The 15,252-nt window shown below is 44.1% G+C and overlaps 1 long non-coding RNA gene across 2 annotated transcripts in view; it reads right to left on the bottom strand.

Annotated features, from left to right (window-relative positions):
* Nucleotides 1-2,206: 2,206 nt before the first annotated feature.
* LOC139992274 (uncharacterized) overlaps nucleotides 2,207-15,252 on the bottom strand; it is a 201,145-nt gene continuing 188,099 nt past the window's right edge. The window contains exon 3 of one of the 2 annotated variants that reach the window (XR_011801061.1): nucleotides 2,207-4,995. This is a non-coding gene — a long non-coding RNA (uncharacterized lncRNA). Of the gene's footprint in view, nucleotides 4,996-14,391; nucleotides 14,784-15,252 lie in introns of those variants that run through there. The other variant, XR_011801063.1, reaches the window with a different exon arrangement.

Genomic DNA, 15,252 nt, shown 5'->3' with positions numbered 1-15,252 from the left:
TGTACACAGGCAACGTGGGCTTCAGGGTTTTTCAGTCATAGGGTAACACTGCTAGTGTGCGGATTTGGATCAGCTCAATTATATTCCGAACTTCGTATTTACACTTTAGTATTTCAAAATATATATTTTCTACCTTACAATTTATCCACGCGTTTCTTTGTATTCACATACATCTAATAACCTCAACAGGAATTATAGTAAAGCCAACGAAATATCAGTGAAATTGCCAAAGTAGTTAATATGTACGAAGTTAAAATACAAAATATACCTTTTTCATTACTCCGATGACAGAAGAAGAAGAAGAAGAAGAAGAACGTTTTCGCGTTTCAGGGAAACATTAGGCTCGGTTTCGAGCGTGGAAATTCGATAAGGGCAGCCCGCCTGACCGGCCAATAATTCTGCGGCGATGCTTTTGCACAGACTTCCGGCGAGTCGCGATATATCAGTCCGGCCGAGGCAAGCCGGAACCGGAAACCGTCAATCATAGGACTAAGTTAACGCGGAGTCCGCTCTACTCGCTCAGAGAACCGCCGCGCTATATCGTAACGCGAACTATTTTATGGACCCTTCTCCATCTCCCCTCTACCACCCACTCTACCTGGTTCCTCCTTCCGTGTCAAGCCGCCTTTCCTCTCATTCCCAAACGTATACACTCACGTATACCCACAAGCCATCGTCATCCCCCTAAAATATACTTTCGAGCATGGAGCATCGATTTTTTCATAAATAACCGCCCACCTGGCTACCCCTAGCCGGTAAATCTCTCAATCTGGCTATCCTCATCCCTAAACTGCGTCTGGTTAATTCCATCGGACCGCTGTAAGCCTGGATATTGGGGCGGAATCTTCTCGGAGCAACGTGTCTCCGCTTCTAACGGCCTATGTTACGGTTCTTTGATGTACAGCCCAGAATTTTTATATCGGTTATGGCTGGCAATATGTAAGAACGTTTCCAGGGATAGAATATGGCTCGAAGATTGGCTAAACTGGTTAGGAGGGTTATAAATGTGTTGGAGTCCATGATATGGTTAACACTTATTGTTACGAAACTAGAAACATTATTTATTTGCATGTGGCATACGTTAATATTAGGTAATGGAAAGTTGATACCAACGTGTTAGGTGTTGAGAAGAAACAAGGTGCGAATAATGACCAATGAATATAAACCTACAATATTACAATTTTCTAAATAAAATGAGAGAAACATCGTGGAAAAATCGAATGATGGATTTGAAGAAGCAAAGTGACGTTGATTTTTTAATATTTGAACGAAACGAAGGTGAAAGAGCGTTGATTACGGTAGAATATTCGTGGGAAATTGAAGAAGTTGGCGCGTGGTAGACCCGGGCTTGATCTATCAAGGAACGTGGCCTGAATAATTGCGCCGATGGGCTCGGTTTTCCCTCGCAGGCTGAAAACGGGCCGTGCTATTTTCTTGCTCATAAAGGTCGAAATTTTACGGAGCGTTTTACGCCCGGTCATTAGCGAAATCGGTGCAGCGGTAGCTTACGTTCTCGCTTTTACGGGCAACCCTTCCGCCTCGGCCACACTGAAAAAATAAAACCAGGGCGTCTCGTAGCCGTTTCACTTTTAATAGAAACTTGGTCCGTTCATCGTCCGAACGAAGAATATAAAAAGGGAAGTGAAAAAAGGTTGTCGATACTGTTGCACGCTTAGAAAGTCGTTGACGTAAATAGAGTGCGGAGATCGTAAGTTAAATACGATCGAGCCTACTCGAAGGTCCGTCTCGAGAGAATGGACCTTGCACGTGACGGCTGTTCGTTCTAACAACCATAGAACCTTACAACTTCGCCTAAGCCTTCTTTTAACGCGTCTTGTTTTTCTTGGAAAAACAGTATTTTCTTTTAATTCCCCAATTTCAACTTTAGTTTAAAAAAGTTGCAGTATAATTTCGACGCGAAATAAAACTATAGTTGGATGTAATAAAATAGTTCCGAAGCATAAAAGTATAATACATGGTAACACGATATAGGATAAGATAACTCAATGACTTGTAACACTGGAGTTAACTGGACGTATGTAATGTTCCATATTTTTCCACATTAGAAAGTTCATTTTCCCATTTATCTTTATTTCATATCTCTGCATTTCGAAATCCTAGTGGTTCTTGTCAACCATTTGCTGTAAACAATCACAGGAAATTCCTATTCTTACAATAGTTTACCAAAATGAACACGTATGTTGGAACAAAATGCCAAGTTTCGTTTCCACGTGGCGGATTCGTGACAAATTTGTAGCGACGTCGCGTCGGTGGATGAGAATGAAAAAACCCATCCAGGTACCGATCTATCCAGGATGGCTTCTTGAAAAACGGTGATCCCCAGATTCGATCCGGCGGTATTCAATCGGATACCATCTCTGTCGCTAATCCCACTTTTGATGGAAACAAAATTGGCCGGCGCGGTGCGGCGTGCCGGGGCCCGAGGGCCGATACAATATTCGCGTTAGGACGTAAAGCGTCGTTTCCAAGTGTTCCCTCGGCTGAAATATTGCGACGCGTCGCGCATACGCGATGCCCCCTTGCGTATTATGTAGATACCACTGAACTGGAAATAGCAATAACGACCGTTGGATCGGTGACATTTCTGCCTTTTTCCCTCGTCCAACTCCCTCGTAGCTCTGGCTTTATACCCTCTATCTACCGGCTCGTGTATGTGTTTATTTTTTTCTTCTTTTTTATATCATTTTTCAGTTCACAATGGGTTCAGGTTCGCGACAGAAGGTTAGCCGAAGCGTCCAGCCTCGTCACGAGTCTCCTCGTATTTTTTCCGGGTTACGTGAGTTACGAGGCTTGGCCGCGAAACAGTGGTTAAAGGCGGCGGACTCTAATTCTTCCTGGGCGGACGTTAACAGCCCTGAAAGGATAACCACGTAGCAACGGTACGTGATACAAGATACCGGTGCTGGCTATCTATAATTCATGTAATCAATTGGCGAAACGAAACGATAACTTAGCCGCGGTCCGCCATTCGCTTTTACGACCGTTTCATCCTGCCAGGGACACACTTCCGTGATGGTCGTCGGTTGTAACGTTTATCGGCCAAGCCATGACTCCTCTGGCTAACCGGGACGATCCCAAGAAATTAATAGTTCACGGGATAGAATCCTTCGATGTCGGTTTAATTACTTACTCGCGGTAAACGATCCTGATTCGATTTGACGGTTTTCAAACGGTGGTTGAGATATTGACACAGGGGGATTGTGGCGTTCGTGGATTACACCGGACCCGAGATACCCAGTCTGCTTGGCCTATGTCGTCTTTGGGTTAATAAGATTCGTGGTTGAGATAACTCTGAATTATGATGGATTTGGGTTCCGCAGTCGTGATTGCTCGGCTTCCTAATTAGATTAGGCGACCTTAGATTTCGGAATGACAGAGAATACTTGATGAGAGATTCCTTCGTTTATAGAAATCCCGTTTTATTCTTTTGAAGGTAAATTTTTATTCATCGGACTTGTCTTTATCAATGCGAGGATAATTGGAAAGATAATTTTTTTAACGAAGAATGTTCTGTAGGAATGATAGATTGATAACAGATTAATATGCTAAGCATTTATAATTTACACTATGCAGCATATTCGGTATTCATAGGATAGTGTGCTTCTTCGAAAATCGATGCGTAGCACTTGCTGAAAATTCTCTTGCTAGACATTCCATTATCAAAATATTCTTCCTCCGCTATCTACGATCTTCTCGCTATTGTAGGTATTCTAAATCAATTCTCTCCCTGTCGATATCATCCGAAAAAGCAAAGGAAATTTCAGGAACCTCCCGCGTTACCTTTTACACCTTCCCTTATTTATCCAGGAAGGTTGATCAAAACCATTGCTTACATTTCGAGCAGGCGGTCGAAACCACGGTTTTCTCATCAAACAAACAGATAAATAAGATTCGCGGATCGGAGGGTGAAGAGGCTGACCCGTGGCAGCGCAACGGAGGGAACGACGCCTGAAACTTTCAAGGGGAGAACGCAAGCGAGAACGCGTGGCCCGCAAAAACGATCTCTCGAGGGTAAGAAGGTACAAAGGCTGACTAGATGAAGCGCACGGGTATCTAATTCCGGTATCACGGGGGGAGGGAAGGAGCCGGTGTACTGCGAAGGTTCGCCAGATGACTTTCGAGACTCCTTCGCCTCGGTTCTTCCTCATCATCGTAAAGTTTATGCCACGCCGTGTTGTATACGCTCGGCTGCGCTATTACAGCCGAAGGGTGAAGGCGGTAGAGGCTGGTGGCCGCTTCGAGCAACGGCAACAGCAACGAAAGGAGAAAGGGGTTGAAACGGGAGGATGGAAAGGGTGGCTCTGGTGTGGTAGTCTGCGAGGCGGGCACGTACAGCTTTCGAGGCGGTACGAGACGCAATTTCAGCCGGCTCTTTATGGACCATCACAGACGACGACTAAACTTCGGAGGTGGCCATCTTCCTCCTACAATGTTAACTATATTCCCCTCTAGCGGAGAGACGAAGAGGAACGGGGGCAAAGGAAAGGAAGGGTGAAGTCGACGGTGGCGATGGTCGTAGGCACGGAAAAATTAGCAGGAAATTCGAGACGACCGGGATGAAACGTAGAATACAATATCCTCGTGGCCGCGAATAGGAAAACAATAGGCAGCCTCGAGCTCGAGACCGGTATAATCTTATTACCCGGTAAAATTACGCGGAAATCCTGCTTGCTTCGAGCGAAGAAACCAACTGAGTTCACGGACGAACATCCTCTTCGTTTCACCCTTACGTCCCTTTCACCTGGCTGCCCTCTGTCTGTTTCAAGTTGTCTTCTCACCTTTTTTTCTTCTTATGCGTCCCCTTTGCCTCGCATGGAAAAACGTTTTGCTGTCCAGGAATCCGCCTCTCCACCAAGGCGGATCTCCACCGGTGGCTCGCGTGCGTTAACTCACGCAATTTCAACGCGCGATTCCGGCGAAAGCGAATGTGGCCGGTATTGTTGCCGTTCCCAGGATCCCCAACCGCTGTACAAGCTGAAAAAAAGGTAACCGTATTTGCATGAAAATATCTGCAGCCGTTTCGAGTTCTCTGAAATTTCTATGGACGGTGAATGAACCTGCCAGCCTATACCAGTGCAGGAAGCACGTGGAAGGGAAATAGGTGTGGCCGCGAGTTCGATTCGCTTTTGCTAACGAGACACGCGTTATTTGATCTTCAAACGTGTCGTCGTTTGACGAGACACAATTTCAGTGACACGAACCGCGGAATAAATTTTTTGTAAGTATAGCGTGTCCGCGAATTTGTTATGGCGATATCAGTGACTTAAAGCTGCGTAGAATAATTTTGTTAAACGAGGCGAGTTATTAGTTTTTGAGTAACGTTATCCCGTTCTAACAGAGGAATATCAAAGAAGGAATAAATATAGACGGACGTTTTATCGTAATTAAATAGCAATTTAGAAGTCCGGTAATTTCGCCACGAGTTCCTAGTGGTCTAATTGATGAACGTTGATAGTCTTGACTAGTTTGCACAAGCGTACTCGAGAAGGCAGCTGATAGTTTCGAATACCTGCTAGTAATTCAGTGGATGAAAAGACGGTTCGGTTTATATATCTTGCACGTACACGCGATCTCACGAATTAAATGTAATTTTATCCTGCTCCTTTTGCATCGCGTGCGTAAACAGCGAAACTTTATCGTTCGTTTGGTTTAACTGTATATTTGCTTCGGACTTTCCTTTTCTACCAACTTGCTCTGTTTGAATCGACCGAGTAAGCTCGCGAATTTCGCGCGTCTATTCAACGGAATTTCAAAGTAAATAAGCCGAGTTATCTCGGATAGAGAGAACCGCGTAAGTATTATGTATGTAAGTAAAGTTATGAACTTTGAGAGCGATCGTTCGGGAATCTGTTCCTTTAGAAGGATACAGTAAAAAAGTACTTAAAAGGTGTCATAAATTAGATAGCTTTAGGTACCACGTTGTACAAAAAAAAAAAAAAAAAAAAAAGGAAATGAAATGAAGTTCAGTAGTAAATTTTACAAATTACGAATTTTTTGATTACCATATTTAACGTAAAATTGCAAAATTGTGGGCAGGAAGTCTAAAACTTACAACTTGTAACTTGTTAATTCATTGATATTACTGTAATTGGTAAATCGTTGTGCAAGAGGTCGATATTGTTCAAACTTAACGTATATGCGTTTCTTGTTAGAAATTTTATATTCATAATTACCTTTATTTCCACATTTTTACCACTATGGGACGAAAGTTTTAACGTGTCTTTAATTAGGATTTCGTTCAAACAGGGCTTGCAGTGAATTCAATCGTGAAGAAATTCCTCGTAGTTTTGGTTTTTAAGGTCAGTTTCGAAGTTTCACAGACCGACTTTAAAAGGTTATACAGAAGGGGAAAGGCTTCTCTAGTCACGAAATTTCGCGAAGCTGGAGAGCCATAGGTCGTCTGGACGCGACCTAATAAACTCGTTGGTTTCACGGGTGAAACCGGTCGAAGTTCGATGAACGACACTCGAAGTGGAGTCAGCCGGAAAACGAGCTTTCAACGGGCTAGCCGTGGTGTCGTTCGAAAAGAAGAGTAAAAAAGGAGAAAAGAAGAACGATCAGGGGTCGACCATAGTGCTCGTGATGAAAAAACAGCGTCGCGATCTTCCTTTATCGTAAATCCTCCGATCGAGACGTGCTCAAGTGGTCATCTTGAGCGATCCGAGGCCGAATCACTGAAAAACGGGGTCAATAATGTGAAAACGGCCGGGTTCCCGGCGTTCGTTGTAAATTCGACGTGGAAGTCGCGAGTTGACGCCTTGTATATATCGATTATCCGTTTAGCTGGCCACTGCAATGCACCAGTCGCTTTCTACGCCCGAACCCTCGTCAATTTGCATTTCACGATCTTCCACCCTGAATGATAACCGCGTGCGATTTACATTCTGCCTAGACTCTGTTTTCTCGTTCCTTTTCTTCTGATACTTGCGCTACACGTTGTTACTTGTTACTTGGATTATCTCGTGCGTTCTACAGATCTCACTTTATTCGTTGCGAATACTTAAACATAAACAGTTCCTTGTTCCTTTTTCGACTATATCTCTTTAAAGTTAACTATTTTTTCTTCCTAGCGTTGATATCTTCAAAATCGTGTTAAGTACGCATCGACGGCCATAAATATCGAGATGCGTACTCATTGCTTAATACTTATGAAAAATTCCCAAAAGACGAAATCTTAGATGTGAAAATCCAAGCAGCTTCACGTTGTATTGCGTGTACGGAAGCCCTAAGGATCTTCAGGACAAGGAGGCAAGCTGTACACGATGATGCGAATCGTGAATTCGCATTTGCATGAATTCCATAGCGAAACAGTTTCGGCTGGGCTAATATCGCAGCGAGCCAGTAGAAAGTTGCCTCGCTGGTCAGACGCGCTCGGCGCTGTGGTAAACGGAGGTACTCGGATTCGTTGTTGCTAGTACGGGGATTGAAGCCATCGGGGTTTGGCGGATCGCCCGTTATTGCAACGGTGAAGTTTCGGTTCAGGTAGCTCTCTCAAACCAGGTAGCATCCAAAATTACGAACGCATTACCGTAGACAATTTGGAAAGCAACGTGCGCACCGCGGCTTATTTAACGTACCTGCGGAAATTAATCCTCCTTCTATTTGCTTATCGTCTATAAGTAGAATCAGTGAACTCGATTTTCATCGTAAATTAGAATTGTTCGTGGAAGAGAATGGAGTTGTGGTCACGTGTCGTACCTAAACGAGTCTTCTGGGACGATTTGCCAGAACGTTAAATCTATTCCTTGTGAATGAACGGTTTGCGTTAGGTGGAGAGAAGATTCTTGAGAGGTTAAATCGGCATAAGATACGTATTATGTTCAAACAAGCGATGGATTACGGGGAAAAATATTTGAGAAAGTCACAGATATTTTTCGACGGTAATTCTTCGAGTTTGAGCCAAAGTCTGAGCCTCCTTAGCGTTAGATGTTCCTTTGATAGTATTAGTAGATTTTCCAGTTCGTGTTATGCTAATTTCACGCGACGTCAACCTTATAACACGATCATGAGCGGAATGACATCATCGTACATTATGGTTCTATCGGATAATCTTACCAATCGTCATCGAACGACACTCAATATGTAATAGTGTTATTGGAATGAAAGAGGACCTGAATATAGAAGGAACGAGAAACACGGAAATCGATCGGATCAGAGGAAAGAGCTGGATGTTTCTGGTCGGTAGTAGTGGTAGCCACGATGTCGAGTAATCGACGTGAATTTGAAAGTTTCGAGGGAAGAGTATGTTCCGTCAGAAGAAACCGCTTCTCAGGAAGTTCATCGATATTCGCCCGCTTTCTGCCGTGTTTCCCTGCATTCGTCGATTTTATGGGGAACCTCTGTCGATCATATATCGTTCGGTAATATACCTACAGCAAGCGATTTAGGCGTCAATATTGGAACGTTCCGAAAACTGTGGGCCACTCAGAGATCGGAATCCTCGATAACTTCTTTGAAGTCGAAATGGAATGGATCAGAGAGCAAATGGAAAAAAAGATTGAGTAAAATCTCATTAGTGTACCAAAGGTTAATATAATATACAATATATAAAAGGATGTAACTCAAAGTGTCCTTGAACAAAAATAAAATCAAGTCCTTGATCTTTTCCCTAAACTGATGATTACATACGGTGTGCGAAAATATGAAAAGCGTAACTTTAGATCAGATGGATCAGGAATGTGAACTTTCATGTTGAAACAGCGGATGAAGTTTCATTGAACAAGAAACGATGGAATTACGGAAAAAACAGGAAAACAAATAAAAGGGATGGAGAAAGGTGATGGAGGGCCGAGGGTACAGCCGTGTTTCGCTCGCGCGGCGGGGGAAACAATAAATGGCTGCGCTTATAACGAGCGCGATACGACCGAACATCGCTGCAGGTTGGAATCATAAATCCATGGGGGATTAGTAAATATGCCTACCGGGCGGTGCGTGCTCGTTTCGAACCAGGGGAAGGAGCACAGTGTTGCGTAGAGTTTGTTGGAATTTAGCGGGCAAAAAGGCAGAGATTAAACCGGGGATCGACCATCCTCTGGACTGTTGCTTAACTTGCCCGCTTTAAAAATGACGTTAGAGGCGGTTTATGGCCGGCAAAGGGGCTCGGGACCCCTTTGTTCCGACTCGATGGACGATTATGCATTGATCTGTCACGCAAACTGTTCATACTCGTCGAAATATTCTTCGTTACGATTAATTGGCAAATCGCTTGCTGATTAAGTATTTAAATGAAAGAAACATGATATATATAGTACTGGTATTGTCTGTAAAGAACACGATGAATTTTGGAAACGGATCGTGAATAGTGTCTGAGCTCAAAGATGAAGTAGCTGGCTATAGGAATGCAAATTAGCGCTGTTACAGGCGAGAGTAAATTATCTTCCGAGATATTTTATTCTTTTCTGTCCTTTGATGTTTAACATCCCGGCATTAAATTATATTTGTCTACACATTTTTTGATTTGACATTATATTTTTGATTGCTACATTTATACTATTGTATTTGTAATACTGTCACAGACAAATATCGATATCATATTGTCTTCATAATAAAATCTAGTTTCTTTTTTTTGTAATTTCTAAATACAAATTGCATATAATGTTTCGATATTTTGTGCTAAACGTAACATCGTTGTAGGAGTGAACGGCGAACGATCACTTAAGTAACTACCAGAAGAATAATAAAGCTAGGGATCAACGAAGGAATAATGAAAGTCATCCGACACACTCCACAAATCGTCTTCCAAATCTTGCGACGAGGAAATTCGTCGAAACGTGGGGAGAAAGGTAGATAAACAATTGGGAAAGGAGGGTTGGAGATCGAAGCTCGGCCCTCTCTCGTCCTTGGCATTAACTCTCGTCGGGCGGACTGCGTGTATATATAGCGGTAGGGCCACGTCGAGGGGCGGATGTATCCCACTTCCAAGGTCGTTTGCACAGGAAAACGTCGTAGTTGATGTTAATTCACGACGTCAACCCCCGGTGGATCATCAAGCCCATTAGTCGCGCAGCCTGGCGAACCTCCTGGCATGGAAATGGTCTGTTTACAGGATCACGGTTCACTGCGTTTAATTTAGCAGGTTCTACTCGCCCATCGGAGACGACGACGTTGACGGCGTCGCATTCGAATCCCATCCTCAAAGCGGAATACCGAAGCATGCGGTTCCGAGTGATTACACGCCAGCCTGACTCTTCTTTGCCAGACCTCTCCTCACGAGAAGAAAGTGAAGGAGCTTTCATCGACTTCGGCGCGCACTCAATTATAGATATAGAGACGACTAACTTTTGATATCTGCTGTATATTTTGTATAGCACCGACACATTGGATTACGTGAAGTTTCGGATAACGAGTGGAAAATTTCAACTACCTTGGAGTAACGTTATATCCGAATCATAAGGAGTTTGAAATAGCATACCCGTTCAATTTCCTGCCCCTTTCGATTCTTACAGAAATTTCTTGGCGTATTTCACTCAGAGTCGAAAATCTTGGAGTTTTTAATAAACTTTGTTCGATACTATCAGAATATTCTACGAGAAAAGAAAGATCTCGACTATTTTATCGCTTTAGTCTTGAGCAGTAGGCTTATTTTTCTCCACTTACTTACCTTTACTTGAAAATGTCAGATACAAGAGCAAATATCGTGCAGCAAGAGGCGCTAGACCGCAAGGAAAGATAATAGCGAACGAAGATGTCCAGGAAGAGGAAGAAGGGAGAACCGAAAGGGGTGTGCAGAAAGGCACAGCCTTTGACTAGGCAAATGAGCAGCCTCTCATGACGGTCTCTGTCAAACAAAAGAAGAGAGGAGTCAGTGTCTGCGGGTGCAACCCTTACGACGAAACTAGCTCCGTCTCTTCTACCCGTTGAAACCCTTTGCCTCGCTAAAGATGAAAGATGCATGCCAGGACCGCTTTACTCTCGCCTTCTGTAGGCGTCTGTGCTTCGGTGGGGTCCCGATGCTCGGATGCGAGCCTCCAGCCACTTAGCGATACGATCGTTCATAACGGGGATGGGATTCGACGCTTAAATGGATCAGGAAAGCGACATAGAGCTCTGTTTACCGGTCCTTTCATTCTACCACCGTCTGATATCCATTCCCGAGGATATATTTCCCTTTTGGTGCTCAAGACAAAGGCTCCAGATCTTTGACTTCCGGAAAGAGTAAACAAGTATCGTCTGTTGAGACTGCTGTGAAGATTGGAACTTTTGGAAATTCGTTTACTGAACTAAAATTATGAAATATTTCGTTGCTTAAACGAGACTCAAGTAAAATCGTTATTTATCGTAAAATGTTTTCACACCATATTTCTGCAGTAAGTGTAAGAGACGTTGATTGAGATTTTATAGTGTACATTTCAATCCTGGTATTCCTCTGGCACGACTGGAAAACGTCACGGGGATCGATACGCGTCTTATACGGAAAGGATCTCGAGGCAATGCGATATTAATGCAACTGGGCCGCAGTAAGATTCAAACGATCCGTGCTCCCGTCCCGATGATAGAAGCCGTAACGTCAGCGTTCCATTGTTATTTCCTTCGCGCGGTGATTTCGACTTTATCGCGGCTAACGCGGACGAAGCTGCTCTTAACCGGAACATTTACGGCCTGTGTTCTCGCTTCGTATTCGAACGTCTCTTCCATGTGCTATGAAAGACGCATCAAAATTGCCGAATGAAATATTTCGATCTTTCCCTGAGTCTGATAGTCGTTCGATGAAGATCTATCGTTCGATATTCCGTCAACGATGTTCGTCTACAGGATTGTTTTCCAACGAATGGATGTTTCATAGTTTGCAAGCATAGAGACTGTGAGAAAGTTTATGCCAAACTTCAGGGGCATGTAGCGCTCATCGAAATAAGCAAAAAAGTTTTAATAATGGATCCGAATATCGTTAGGAAACTACGGAGTTAGAAACTACGGTACGCATTTCTTACCCCTCTGTCAGACTCGGAATAAAACGAACCACAATGAGAGGCTAGGTTACCTTGGTGAAAGGTTACCACGAGCATCGGATTTCTAATTAGAAACTGAAAACATGGGTAGAAGGTAGCTCGATTCTTCGAGGTATCGGCTGTTTATGGCCGACGAATAAGGAAGAAAATGGTCGGGAAACGAGCTATGAAACGGTGCTTAATAAAACGCTCGTAAGAATTCCGACAAATAAGATGCCTCGTAAGTGGGAGCCGCTGGCAGCAAAGTCGGCCTCGTCGAGATGTCTTCCAGCTAACTAGATGAACGTTCAATCCAGGATGATCAAAGCAACACTAGCTTGGTATTTACGAGTGCTCCTCCATTGGTGACTTTGACGTAACGTTCCTCCCTGATTCCAGTTAACTTACGCTCGAACGCGCACACGTTCGGAAACACGGTGTTAACCCTCTACAGTCTTTGTGGACTTTCTAACGACAAGGTTGCTGAGATAAACACCTTACACCGTATCCTCCCTTCTCCTCGCTATATCTATACAGAAGAAGCACTCCAATTTATTTTCTACTTCCTCGTCCTACGCTTCGTAAAGACTCTGAAGTTTCCCAAGTACGCTTTGACCAAAGAGCGTGGCGGCGGGATACAAGTATTCGAACACTTTCGGCAGCCCGTGTATATCAGACTTTAAACGATCGATTCTCCACGACGCAGTTGGTGGACATCGATCGATCGAAGGAGCGTGATAATACACGAAGAACGGAAGACGCGACGGAAATTCCGAAAAGCTGATGATTCCTTAGGTGAAGCAGGGAGGCGAAGGAAGCCGGTGGTTCGTGGAAGACACGGTTAATGAAGTAGGACGGGAAAACGAACGGCTGTTCCGGCAAGCTGCCTTTCCCGTAGACTAGATTTCGCGACAATGAGCACTTCACGGAATCCCCCTCGACTCGAATAATAGCGCCTCTCGAATGCAACGTGTATACACAGCCGGCTGGCCGGTTCCTTACGGAGGACGATCCCGAGCGCGCGCGGGATCTCCAATTAGAGCAACTTCACCGCGGAGAGAATCGCTAACGAGCTTTGACCGAGAAAACCAGGCCGTATCGATTCCGCGGCAAACTCGACAAGATTTACGGCCGGCACGCTTGCCTTTGAGACTCGCTCGCGGTTACCACAACTGACGTTCCCTCTTGCTCCATCTTTCTCTTTCTCTTTTCCCTTCTTTCGATCTCCTCTGGTACCAACGAAATTATCCACAGAACCGTTGTGCGTACTGGCCCAGCTTGATTTCTCTTTGAAGTGGAAAATTTAGGAATTTTCCAATCGCGCATCCGAATCTCTTACCTTTGAACAGAAAAGGATTCTTTGGAGACGTCTGTTCCCCTATACTTTGTACATTCTTAAGCCTTTAAGAATATTAACCCTTCGTGTTAGAAAATATGTACGGAATATTCTCAGCACAGGTGTTAAAAAGATTGTAACAATACTGTTAGTTTTCTTGTACCATTAGTCTCAAAAAGATTGAGAAAAGATCACAGCTGGGATAAAACTATGTTTCTCGATTACAAATACGATCTTTAGTCATCGAAGTCGCCGGGACAACCTTTAGATATAAACGAGAAGAAATTACAGAAGCTGTGGAGGTTGAGCAATATTCTTGGAGCAGGGGCAGAGATTTCTCAAAGGTAGCAATATCGAGCAACCTTTGAACCATACTGGATACCCGTTCGGTACTCCGTTCATTATGGTACGCGCGATCGAACACGATCGGTACCTTTCAGTGGCTTCGTACTCAATAAGCGAGCGGCTGCATAGCTCGGAGCAAAAGTTGCAATTCTGAAAATGACGCGAGCCCCTCGTACGGATTCCGGATTCGATGTACGCGTTCCCGTGGCTTCAGGTTCGGTATAGTACACGTCGATAAGCCAGTAATAAGATACCATTGCCAGCGATGCTTGTCTAGAACATGACTTTAAGGGCTGTCTACGCTCTTCCTCTTCCACTCGCTTTCTTTTCCCAAGGATACGCCTTGTGCGTGTGCTCGTTCGTCGTTGCGCGAGGACTCGTTGACTCGTAAGATGCCACGAGGAGAGACGAGCTGACAGTGTGTCGAGCTGATGCGCCGTTGTGTCGGAGAACCCGCCGGAGATAATAACTTCATACGATGCGCTGGTGGTCCATGCTACGTACGAGCCGTACAACAGAGCGAAATCGACGTAAGCAAAGCCACGGAACAAAGCGTCCGCCAGGGAGACGCAGCCTCTGATCGCAAGGTACCTGATTGCCCTTGTAATTAACGACTCTGACTCGAGGCAATTATTTTATATTACCTAAACGAGCAAAAAGGAACTGACGAGAGTAGCGTATTTCACATCGAAATCGATGGCTTTGAGTTAGGTTTGAATTTTGAATTTGCAACTCGATGCGAGATGTTTTTTTAAAGGAACATTCAGAGTGCTTCTATAGTTACGAGATCTATTTGATAGTTTAGGGTGGGAAGTTTCTACTATTTCTCATTTTTGGATATGACTACGGTTCATCTTCCTTATCTCTTAGGTTCGACCGATTCCCGTTCTACATTCTCGATACCTTGCAGTAAGATAACCTATTCCACCGAATCTGTAGTCCATCCATCCTCTACAAATCTTCCTGTTTCTCTTCTTGGAATCAGTGAGCCACGCGTGAAGGAGCCTCGCCCTTTATTTCTTCGAATCAACGACCCACGTTCCAGCGGGTCGATCAAAGATCCACCCGACGTAGAAGCATTTCTCAATATCTTTTTTCGTATACTTATCCTTCCTCTTTCGAAACGTGGCCTCGTGAAATCTTCTCATCCACGTGACCTATACAATTCGGAACAACGAACAAGAATGAGCTTTCTTTTAAGATTAAAAATATTAGCTGCGTTAGAGAAGTTATATCGTATAGGTTGTTACGAAATAATATCTAAATATTTAAAATTGGAGTAGTGATACATTGAAATGATACTTATAAATAGAAGATTTAAGGGTGAGCAAAATATCGCCCAAGTCGCGAGGTGATTGCCCGCGAGAGATTACGATAGCCGATCATTACGTTACATAAAAATGTCCCGGCGGCTCGCGGAATAATCACACGCCTCGAATTTTCTCGGGCCGATCGGCACAAATTTCCCTGGAAAAAGATACGATCGCAACCGATCGGTGACAGGTAAACGTGGGTGAGCACGGCTGACGCGTGTAGGTGCACGCGTGCATGTGCACCGCCGAGGCATGCAGCGATCGTGTAATAAGATATTACGAGAGCAAAGCCACGAGAGGCCGACGGGCATAA

This window comes from Bombus fervidus, chromosome 11 (genome assembly GCF_041682495.2).
Source record: "Bombus fervidus isolate BK054 chromosome 11, iyBomFerv1, whole genome shotgun sequence".
NCBI lineage: Eukaryota > Metazoa > Arthropoda > Insecta > Hymenoptera > Apidae > Bombus > Bombus fervidus.
The sequence above is the reverse complement of the archived record's forward strand: the minus strand, read 5'-3'. Positions and strand labels throughout refer to the sequence as shown.